Source organism: Rutilus rutilus, assembly GCF_951802725.1.
Source record: "Rutilus rutilus genome assembly, chromosome: 1".
NCBI classification, from domain to species: Eukaryota; Metazoa; Chordata; class Actinopteri; order Cypriniformes; family Leuciscidae; genus Rutilus; species Rutilus rutilus.
The window spans coordinates 55,881,810-55,890,613 of NC_140209.1; the positions used below are offsets into that span (position 1 = coordinate 55,881,810).

Sequence of the window (8,804 nt, forward strand, 5' to 3'; positions counted from 1 at the left end):
TGTTTGGCTTTTATGGTAACGTCATAGTGCCACTTGATTGTTTATTACCTTGAGACATTTGGGTGTACTTTGTTGACCGAATGTGTATGGTATGGTATCATGATTACAATTTTGAGCTTTTACAAAGTTATAACTTATATTGTTCATGAACGTGTTTCCATAATAATAGTCATAAGTGGATACAGTAAACACATAACACAGTTCAACATGGAGATAGATGGGAATAAAAAACGAAGTTTTCTACTACCCCCATTTTTTCCCTCACACATAAGTGTGTTATTTACTCAATTGCCTTTCCTTTCACATATTTTAAATTACTTGCAGATTTAAAACTTTATTACCTCTGAAGACATTATGATTGTAAACAAAAGATTTGTGCGGCTGATGCTCCTTGGGTTATGACCAGCTCGAGCTCGTGCAAGCGTGCGTGTGCGTGTGGTCCGTGAGCGTGCACACCTCTGGTTGCAGTTTCGCTTGCCGCCAGAGGGGGCGTAGTTCTGCGAAAACTCAGACTCTCGCGCAATGCACCTTTAACTCACGTTCCAGTATCGACGGGAAAAAATCATCCTCTTCACATGCGCAAAATGGTTCGAATTGTAGGCTACTAGGCTACTGACAAACAGAGCAGTGGAATTTTTATATGTTAGGTTGACTATTTTATTATTATATTATGGCTATAATGAACAGGCTGCAATGTCAAGATTGCAATGCTAGAATATGGTGTGTGTGTGTGTGTGTGTGTGTGTGTGTGTGTGTGTGTGTGTGTCGGCGGGCGCGGACGCGATCGAACAGAAACATGAAAACATAGGTTTTCATACTCCGTCATTTTGATTAGGACATCTACGGATATTATGTATTTATAAATGTATAATTAAACTTTTTTAAATGTACAGTTTGGTGTTGTTTTGTTTTTAAAAGACATCCTAATACAATGCATTAATCTCTCAATTGGGTATTTATCATTAAAGATATAGCCTAGTTTGAAATCTAGCGGTCAAAATGACCGCTTGTGGCAGTTCTAGTAGTTATGGAATTCTGGCACTTCTAGTGTTAAGTGCGTTCGAATATGCCTACTTTCCTACTATATAGTAGCCTAGGCGAAAACAGTACGTGAAGGAAGCAGTACGTTCGAAACATCAGTATTCATAAAAGAGTAGGCGAGAAGTTCCCGGATGGCTTACTGCTTTCGGCCAGATTTTTGAGTGCTCAACCGATGGATACTCTTCTATCTCAGGAGGCCACGCGAGAGGATACGTCATTATCAAACATCGCAGAGATCGGCGACGCGGGTGCTTTCAAATGTGAGTAAACACAGTTCCTTTTGTTAAAATTGCATGTGTTGAACTACTGTAGAGTAAACTGTTGAATTGTTGAAGGTGTAAAGACGTTACACAGTAATGTATAGTTGTGATTTTGCTGTAAAAACACGTTTTATTATGTATAACGTTAGCTAACAGGGGAGCTCCAGTAAAGACACGTAAGTTACGTCTCTAAAGTGGATTTACATAAACCATATACATATTAAAGACGCTTATATTAAATGTCTATTTACATCTGACAGGAAAATCTTGAAATATCACAACATGAAATAGACATCTGAGTGATGAATGTGTGCTATTATGTAGAACAAATCTATAAAGTAACTAACGTTAAACATAATCTATTTTATTTGTCCATTAGTAGCCTAGTTGATAAATTGAGGAACATTTATGTTGGATAAAAAGTTAAAACAACCTCAACATGTAAATGTAGTGTTGAGTTCATAAATCACAGAGGTAATGTGAATCTTGTCTGGATGTTACAGGGACAGATGAACAGATGTGTGTTTATCTGGTGGAGAGTGGCTCATGAAGGCTTTGAGTGAGTATACTACAGAAATGAATAACAACTATTTAAATCTTAAGTTGTAGTTTATTTTAATTATTGTAATTTCAAACAGAGCTATTACAGCACCTTTCTGATTCTTGATTTCTGTGCATTTGCTGCACAGCTTTTGTGGTGGAGCAGGACCTGCAAGGAAAGATGATGGCGGCATTTGTGGAAAAAAAAGTGTTTTTGTCTTCTAAATAATACTGCAATCAAATTACATTGTGCGGTTAAAATTACTGCTTTTGTGTTATGTTTGTGCATTTTGTAGGATCTGAAATGTCAGCAGGCTGGTGTGAGCACTGAGGATGAGGAGCCCAGAGCTGAATCCTGGAAACGGTGCCATGGATGAGTCCCTCCATCACTCCACCAGCCCTTACGAGACCCTCCATCACTCCGAGACCCTCCATCACTCCACCTGCCCTTACGAGACCCTCCATCACTCCACCTGCTCTTATTGCCTCAGAATGTGAAGCATGACAACACATCACGCAACAACCTCCGGCACGAGGGAACGGCTCACCTCTGGCGGTCAGCTGATTCATCCGAATAAAGCCGCAGAATGGGAACCGCTGTGTTGAGATGGCAGAAGGATGTGGGGTTCAGCGCCTGTAGCCTACATACATGATTGTAGTTTGAATAAAGCTTTGTTTCATGTGTTGACTTATGCATTTGTTTATTGTGTGATGGTGACTTTCATTCATTCTTTTACTAATTTATTAATATTTCTCATTGTTGTCAGTAAATAAAATATAATTATTTAATTAATGTTTTATTTAATTGTTTGAAAGAAAATGTAGATATGTTCATTATATACACATCTAGAGTGTATTCAATCATGCATAGCTATGTCATATGACATACACATTTTGTTTGTTTTATTGAATTATATCATTTTCAGTAAAAAGTAATATAATTAAGTATTGGTCAGCATTTATCGTTGTTGTTATTGTATGTTTTGGGGTGGGATAGCAATGCAATTCATTCTGAGGTAATATACATTTTTTATATTAATGATACTTAAATTTTTCGAGTATAAAATCAACAGTTTTCCTCCAAAGGCGAATCTTCGAAAAGCTGCCCTTTGTGCAGACATTACAAACGCTGAGGAAACCCGTTCTAGGTAGGGCTGTCGAGTTACTGATGTTATGAGATCTGTAAAAAATCTCATTATATAGCCTATGCAAACCCATAATATATATATAATATATATATATTATGGGTTTGCATACATAATATGAGATTTTTTACACAGGAAAAAAGAACCTACAAGGTTGAATATCTTAATATATATTTTCTTAAATAATTAATTATAATACATTAAAAAAAAAACATTTTTAGTTATTTATAGGCCTGGCCTGAGGGATGAAACGACAGTTAAATTCAACAAGAAAAAGAGGAAAAAATAAAGCAGTTAGCCACTTTTGCTTGTGGATGAAAATGTTTGGATAAAAAAAAAAAAAAATTAACAACATATTCAAGAGATGACAATTTTGGGATTTCGTAATAAAAATAAATAATATCGTTAAGGATAAAACGGTGGGTCACATTAGTAGGGTTAAATATAAGAACTTAAATCAACCCTAAATGTATTCACAAAATAAATGGGCAGCAGTTTCTTCAAAAAGACCACAAAATGAGCAAGTTTAATCAATATCAAGATATTTACAGATAGATGAATTAAACGTGTCGTTCAAATCTTTTAAGTTGTTGCGCGTGTGATAACGAGTCGTAGGTCACATGATAACGTCAACATGGCAGATGTCCGGTTCGCATTCATACTCAACGAGATCTGGCTATAAAGTACCTACTCTTTTAGCGCTCGTTAAGTAAGTACTTATTGAAATTAAGTACCTACTCATTGAGTATGCGGTTTGGAACGCAGCCAAAGTCCCCGCAAAGGTTTAGCGCGTTCAGCGGTGAGTTTAACAACGCACGTGATCATTCAGCGGTGAGTTTAACAACGCAACCCAGTCTCACGGCAGTTCGTGATATGGTCACGTAATTTAATCTATTGATTCGTGCCACGGACACGTTTATTTCGTTATTTTCGTAATACCAGCACGTTTTTTAAACTAATGTATTTTCAATGGGAAGCGTCTTTCGTGATAACAGCACGATTCTTTCTGCCTGTCGGCTGCAGCAGAGAAGCTGTTTAATCAACATTTATTCACGAGATCTTATGTATTTTTATGTATTTTTTTTATGTTATTATTTCGGTCTTATTGCCAGGGAAGCTGGATTGCTTTGCTGTTTATTGATATTTTTTAAATTATATTTTATCAGTAGGAAATCGCGCTGAAGAAGTCTCGTTCCGAACACATCGCGATATTTGGCATCAGTTCACGTGTGTCAGATGTTGGTAAGTAAATACCTAAATACGCTATCCTAATGTGTGATATCATGTCTTTTCTGTTTGTCGATATTAATCTGCAATTATATCTGCCATCTCCACGGAGACTTTGCGTTTCATTGCTTTCTAATTCAAAACAGGGTGATTAACACTGCCTGTCACGTGACGTGCTATAGGCCTAGATATTCATATCAGATTAAAAATAGTACAATTAGTTCCAAAGTTGTATTTGTAGTAGAAGCACAGTAAAAACAATACTTACCATGCTTTTACCACAGTAACATTAGTTTTACTGTGATAAGTGTAGTAAAAAGACAGTAATCACAAAACTTACCATGCTTTTACCACACTATTTGTAGTTTTAATGTGGTACTTATTGTAAATGCACAGTAACCACAACACTTACCATGCTTTTACCACAGTAACCATAGTTTTACTGTGATAGGTGTGGTAAAAGGACAGTAACCACAAAACTTACCATGCTTTAAACCTCAGTAACCTTAGTTTTACTGTGATTGGTTTAGTAAGGACAGTAATCACAAAACTTACCATGCTTTTACCTCTGTATTGATAGTTTTAAAGTGATATTTGTTGTAAATGCATATTAACCACAACACTTGCCATGCCTGTAAGGCTTTATAATGTAACATCCAATATTTGTAAGGTAAATCAGTACTTTTCCCTTTAAATAATCCTATATATTATACATAATGATATTTTCTTTTCTCTTTTTTCAGCTGAAAAGACCAAAAGGGCCTTTCGGACTCAGTCATCCCATTATTGTTGGAGGAGAAGTAAACGGAGGAGACGGACAGCTGCAAAGGCAAATATTCGCAATGGTGTGTATGTGTTGGTTTTAACCCTAAATCAAACATTTTATCAAGCATTTGTTGTTTCTTAAAACTTTTCTCACAAAACTCATAGCCCAATCAGTACAAACATAGACTGAAAGTCTTAATAATTCACAAGATTTAACAAGTTGTCAAATTCGTACGATACTCGTACATATTTGTATACTCGTACACAATCCTGCAGCTTTCACTCCTAGTGCTGTCATTGGCTACTGCCTCAATTCCTGTACATATTTATCACGATATTTGTAAATCAGTTGCGCCACTTCTTGGAAAGTTGTCGGATGTCACACACACTGTCAGAAAGTTTATATTAATTGCAAATTGGACCCTGTCTGTTTATGTTCCAGTGATACATGATGTCTCTCCACACCTCATAACCTACCTCTGTTTGCAAGAGTGGAAAAGCTTATCTGACTTGTCACATGACATCAGATACTCGATTATTTTGTCATAATCAGATCAGTTACACTGCTGATAACGTTTGCATGTAAATCATTTTCATGATTATTGCTTGCTATTAAAGACATACACTTTATTCATAGAAATGCCCACATATCAGTGAACTTATTACATAAAAATGCATTTAACATTTAATTATGCAACACTCTTTACAGAAAACATATCCTACAGTTATAAACTGAGTATTTGCAAGTAGTGTATTAAAATTACCTTCCTTTCTGTTTTGCAGGATTACTTAGTCCTTTTTTTTAAAGCTTTACCAATATCAAACTCAACCCTCACAAGAGCTACTAGTGAGTCGCAGCGAATCTTGCCGTGATCAGCCCTTCCCAGGTGAAGTTTCTAGAATATTGCAATCAGTTTTTACTCATCAAATGTTCTCTCCTGAATCATATGGTAAATTAACTTATTTATAACTGTCTTAATTTGTGTTTCAAGAACAATAGTAATTGCACATAGAGTAAGTCAAGACTATCTTGTTTTACAGTAGAGAAGGAAGACCAGTCTTTATATCAATCTTTATATACATTAAGTCCTTTGTTTCGGGTGAGGAAGGAACATCTGGTGCCCAAAGAAGACAGAAAAGTGCGCGAGTCCATTGGTATGTATTGTATTGAAACAATGCTGTAATATGTAATACATCATTTGATGTTGACAATTTTACATTGTACAGGTTATCACTTGGTTTTTGACCAAGTGAAGCTCTTGAAACAAGTGACAGAAGAGTATGTTGTCTGGAAAGAAATCAAGCATCACTGGCAAAGGCTCAAAAGAGACCATGCCTTTCTTAAAAATCTTTTAAAATATGTTGCTGTTGATATGGGTAAAACTGTTTTTGTTCAGTACTTAGCTTATTTTGTGCTGCAATATTTTTATATATATATAAAAAGTCCCAGAGAGCAGCCATTTGGCTTTTCTACCTATAAAACCCGCAGGACAGCCGATGGGCTGGAAGGCTTTAGGCTAATATCCTTAATCAGCTGTGAACGGTTGCTTTTGTTATGTAAACAATGTGGGGCCATGCTGAGCCACTTCAAGGAAACTTGTGTTTCACTTTGCCATCTTAGGGAGAAATCAACACACATGTTTTTTTTTTCCTTTGTTGCTGAGATTGATTGATAAAAACAGTACAAAATAAAATAAAAAAGAAACCAACCATTTGTACACATATTTACAAATAATATTAAAAAGTGAGTGAGTACATTCCAGCAATCACTCACAATCCTGGCACTGCCATGGTATCTCCCGTCTGCATTTACCACATGTGTATCTGTAGCAGTGAACACATCGCACAGTGGCATGATTGTTCTTGCATTGGTGTTTGACCTGACACATGGCTCTTTTTCCAGGGCTAGGTGTGGAGGGTTGTGTCCGAAGCAGTTGTTCTTTTCTCATGAAACATTCTCAGATAATTGAAAATGGCACTTCATTTTTTACAGCATATTATTACAATTAAAATGAGCCCAAAATTAACATAATCTATTGCTTTTATGACAAGATATTCTTCATGGAGAAAAGATTGCCCATGAGGGGGTGTCAAAGACTGTACAAAAAGGCTGTCTCTTTTACAAATGCTGTAACTTTTGATTCCTTTATCCAAAAATTATTATTTTTTTATCCAGATGCAGCTAACATGTAGGGGGACTTCACTAAAAAAGAATTTTCCTCCTACCTTATTTCCTTCCTGAGTTATTCCATGACAAATAAGAAAGATATGCAAAATCATAATAAAAATTATATATATATATTGTCTTTTATCCGCAGTTTCTCTGCAGGACAATGTCCAAATGTAATGTAATTTATATTTTCAAAAAATGTAAAAAGAGTTCTTTCAAACGATACCTACCTTTTGACTCTCCTTGCTATAGTTTTGGAGTTATTATGATTATATAATTTTTATATAGTTTGCTGTTTCAGTCTTACCAGTTCATTTCTCTCTGTGTGTGTGTGTGTTTGTGTGTGTGGGTGTGTGTGTGTGGGGGGGAAGGTGTCTTATTTGCACTCTTGATGTTTTAGAGTGTCACCCCTTCATTGCTGTACACTTTTTTTTCAGCACAGTGGCTGATCTGTAGCTTGTACCACCAAAAGTTTCTCTGAGTTGTCCTATTTTTTCGTATTTCCCATTCATTTCCTATGTCGCCCGGTTTCGGGCAGGAGGAAGCTAAGTGTGACTTTTTTTTTTTACGACCCTTTAACATATCAGAATCATCTCCTTGATTTTTTTGTGTGTTCATATAGGTAATAAAACAAAAGTCACCAAGTTTCACCCCCATCCGATGAAGCAAAAAAATTAAACAATTCGAAACGTTCAAGTTTTCGCCTGTTTTCGGGCGAAGAAGCCCAGAGGGTTAAGGGCCCGGTGTTGGCTCGTTACGCCACTGAATATAATTGTCTAAACTCCTTATCAAAATGACATATTTACAACAAATCTGACACATATATATGGGCACACTTTGAGTACTACTAATAAAAGTGGTGGAGATCAGGCAAGACTATAAGAAGACTCAGGCAAAAGGTGCTATAACTGTAAAAACGCTTTAAAACCATATATTTCCTATGGTAAACTGCCTGTATAGGCTGTAAATGTACTTTTTCATCTATGATGGCAGTTGTTAAATGCTTGCTAAATAAAACGTAATGTCTTTTGATGCTTGTGTGCTTAAAGGCCTTAAAGGCCTTAACTGCTTGAACCCCGATAAATGCTGCTTGCAGCTTTAATTTACAAATGTGTTCGATGCAGCTCGGTATACGCAACAACTGAGGATATTATATTAGAAGACATGTTTGTCGTAAGTTTTATTGTAAAAATATAGGATATCAACATAATGATGTAGTTGTTTATATTTTTAGCTTCATTGCAAGTGTATGACATTTGGTATAGAAATAAACAATGGTAATTAAGTGCTTTTCCTAAAAATGAGAAAGAAAATACAGGGTATTAAAAAAGTATGAACTACAAATAAAGTCAGTATGTGAGGCTAAATAGATGTGTTTTAGTCTGAATTAGGTAAGATGTGTGCTTCCATTTCAGTTTCAGCAATCCCTTCACTCGATTGGGATGTTCTCTTTTGTTCTGGGCGGCAAGTGCAGTAACTGTAACATCGGGCATATTTTGTAGTATTAAACACATATTTATACCGACTTCATCAGGCTCCGAAAATTCTTCACAAAGAATGGCCTTCTCAGCTGCCATAGTTGCAACTCTTGCGTCATCAGAACAGTATGTTCAACGCATCACCGTTTCTGTTTAAAAAACGTTGTGCAACGTTTTG

At 36.0% G+C, this 8,804-nt stretch overlaps 2 long non-coding RNA genes across 2 annotated transcripts; both read left to right on the forward strand.

Moving 5' to 3' along the window:
• The first annotated feature begins 1,116 nt into the window (after positions 1–1,116).
• Positions 1,117–2,263, forward strand: LOC311299561. The gene is made up of 3 exons (XR_014629159.1): positions 1,117–1,301; positions 1,805–1,860; positions 2,138–2,263. It is a non-coding gene; the product is annotated as an uncharacterized lncRNA (long non-coding RNA).
• Positions 2,264–3,839: 1,576 nt separating this feature from the next.
• LOC311306890 lies at positions 3,840–5,865 on the forward strand. The gene is made up of 3 exons (XR_014630230.1): positions 3,840–4,228; positions 4,957–5,058; positions 5,762–5,865. It is a non-coding gene; the product is annotated as an uncharacterized lncRNA (long non-coding RNA).
• Positions 5,866–8,804: the final 2,939 nt, after the last annotated feature.